The following is a 2,957-nucleotide window of genomic DNA, read 5'->3' as shown; positions in this document are numbered from 1 at the left end:
GCTTTAGGATTTTGTTGTGTTTTCAGATGCTAAGGTGTGCTCACCAAGGTGAGGCGAAGGAAAGCTGCTTTGGCATGTCAAGCTTGACAGATTTAGCATTTACCGCGATAAAATTTTGCTCCTGTTGAGCCTTGGGTCCTCAACCTTGCAGATGGAGTGCATTTTTACACTGTTAGTTATATGGAAAGTTCAATTAAGAGAAGGTTATTTGGTGAGTGTGGACTAGGAATAGGAGAAGTTACTTGACCTTAGTTGCTTTATAGAGATTTACACTAAAACCCTGTCACCCGCCGTAGGGATAGCTAGGATAGCTATAACACAAAGTTACCTGTGATGGCCCGATGCTCTTAGCCAAGATTCTCTTCCTAGTGTTGGCCCAAGACCCTTTTTAGTTCATGAGGTCTGGATTAGTCATAGTTCTCTAGAAAAACAGAACCAGAAGGTAATTATAAGGATTGGCTCGTGTGAATACAGAGGCTGTAAGTCCAAACTCTGCAGTGCACACCAGTGGTACAGGAGACCCTGAGATGAAGTCCCTCTTACCTGGGGGCGATCAGCCTTCCTGTTCTATGATCGGACGAGGCCCACCCACACCAGGGAGGGTGATCTGCTTTACTGAAGCCCACCAATTTAAATGTTAACCTCACCCAGAAACACCCTCACAGAAACATCCAGAATAATGTCTGACGAGTTATTTGGGCACCTGTGGCCCCGTCAAGTTGACACATACAATGAATTATCACCAGGCCTTAGTTGATTAACCTCATTCTGTTCATATAACCATTCTCCAAATAAGATATAACACAATTGGTTAGGGGTCTGTTCATTAAATAACAACCATACTCTTACCATATGATCCAACAAATGTATTCCTTGGCATTTACCTAAGTGAGTCAAAAACTTACATCCATAGAAAAACCTGCACACAGATGTTATGGCAGCTTTATTCATAATTTCCAAAACTTGGAAGCAACTAAGATGCCCTTCAGCCCATGAATGGAAAAATAAACTGTGGCACATTCAGAGAGTAGAATGTTATTCAGTGCTAAGGAGATAGGAGCTATCAAGCCACAAACAAACAAAAACATGGAGGAACCTTAAATGCATAAGTGTTACTATGTAAGAGGAGCTAATCTGAAAAAGCCACATACTGTAGGATTCCAACTATATGACATTGTGGAAAATGCAAAACTATGGAGACAGTAAAAAGATCAGTAGTTGCCAGGGGCTTGGGGAGAGGACGAGGACAGAGTAAAAGGGACTTCTAGAACAGAGAAACTACTCTGTACGATGCCGTAATCGTGGATACATGTCATCATACATTTGTCAAATCCCATAGAAACTGCTCTAAAAAGTCTATTTCTTAAAAATGAAAAATAGCTTATGATGCTTCAAAAATAAAGTCAACATAAGACCTGATTTTAGTTGTCTACAGTCATTTCGTTTAACATAACCACTATTGGGCTCTATGAACTCAGAGGGGAAAAAAACGCTCCAAAGTCCAGAATCATATTTTTATGCTTTGAATATATTTTATTGAATTTAATCTCAATTATACTACTTTATTTCCTTCTGAGATCATTTCAGGGACATGTTGGAGAAAAGAATTAAACTAGGGGTAGACAAGAAACCTTCTTTCTCTCAAGAAAACCACAGCATTGACTCCAGACTTATGGATTGGGGAAGGCATACAGAATCTGCCACATTTACTCATCACATTATTTATTATTATTCTTATTGAGATTCAAGCCAAGTTCACACCAGGCCAGGACCAACTGCTGGGCTCCAGTTCCAACACTACCGGTTATTGAATACCTACTATGTGCCAGGATTTATGCCTGATACTCTGTATGTATTTTCTGTAGCTCTCACATCAACCCTGCAGGGACACGTCCTTTTTGACAATTTATACATTAAGAACACTGCAATTCAAGAACATTAACGTTCTACGATTACACAGCTAGGGAACAGAACTGCCAGAATTTAAACTGAAGACTGCCCAACTCCAAAACCTAGTTGCTTTCCTTATTACGCTGTGAAGTTATTTTGGAAAAACCTTAATTCACCCCTTAAGAACATTTTCTGTAAAGCTACTGACATCCTATTAGTATGTCTTATACTGCCTCTTATGTTTCTGGTATCAGCATGTTATCAGCAACCCCCCCAACTCTCAGTCCAGGAGAGATGGGGGGATGGGGAGGTTGGCAGTTGACATAGGACCTGGGTCTGGCCAGTTAGCATACTCCTGTCCCCGTGTTTGGAGTGATTTGTCCAGGTCTGGTGCAACGAGAGTCGATCCCAGGCCTTTAGTTTGAACGGTTATAGAACGTAAACCTGGAGTGCCTGAGAATGGGGAAGCCCGAGACAGAAGAGAACAAACCTGATGGGACTGCCCACACTCGGGTCCCACTGCCCTGCAGCTAGTGTGTGTCCCTCCTCAGTTACAGGAACTTAAAAACTCTTCTGTTCTCCTGTGGCATAAGCAAATGTGAGGTGGCCTTTGCATCCCAAAATAACATACTGCTCTACTTATGTAAAACTGTATAGTTCAACATTGCTGGTGGGATTGTAATATGGTGCAGCCACTTTGGAAAACCATTTGGTAGAATCGAAAAATATTTTTCACACAAAATCTTCTACATGGATGTTCATTGCAACATTAGCCATGAAAGCCAAAAAGTAGAAACAACCCAAATGTTCATCAACTGATGAACAGAAAAACAAAATATAGTCCCTCCATACAATGGAATATTATTTAGTAGTAAAGACAAATGAAGTACTCCTACAAGCCACAACATGGATAAACCTTGAAAACATGATGCTAAGGGTGTGGAGCTAGTCAGAAAAGATCACACATGATATGATTTCATTTACACGGAATGTGTAGAAAAGGTAAATCCATAGGGACAGAAAGTAGATTAGTGGGTGCCCACAGCTGGGGCAGAGAGGGCACAATA

The 2,957-nt window shown here is 41.0% G+C and overlaps 1 long non-coding RNA gene across 6 annotated transcripts in view; it reads right to left on the bottom strand.

The window, feature by feature from the left end:
- LOC123626920 overlaps window positions 1–968 on the bottom strand; it is a 31,930-nt gene extending 30,962 nt beyond the window's left edge. For all 6 annotated transcript variants that reach the window (XR_006731074.1, XR_006731076.1, XR_006731075.1 and 3 more), the window contains exon 1: window positions 329–968. This is a non-coding gene — a long non-coding RNA (uncharacterized LOC123626920). The remainder of the gene's footprint in view (window positions 1–328) is intronic.
- Window positions 969–2,957: the final 1,989 nt, after the last annotated feature.

The sequence above is a fragment of the Lemur catta genome, chromosome 1 (assembly GCF_020740605.2).
Source record: "Lemur catta isolate mLemCat1 chromosome 1, mLemCat1.pri, whole genome shotgun sequence".
Classification (NCBI taxonomy): Eukaryota; Metazoa; Chordata; class Mammalia; order Primates; family Lemuridae; genus Lemur; species Lemur catta.
The sequence above is the reverse complement of the archived record's forward strand: the minus strand, read 5'-3'. Positions and strand labels throughout refer to the sequence as shown.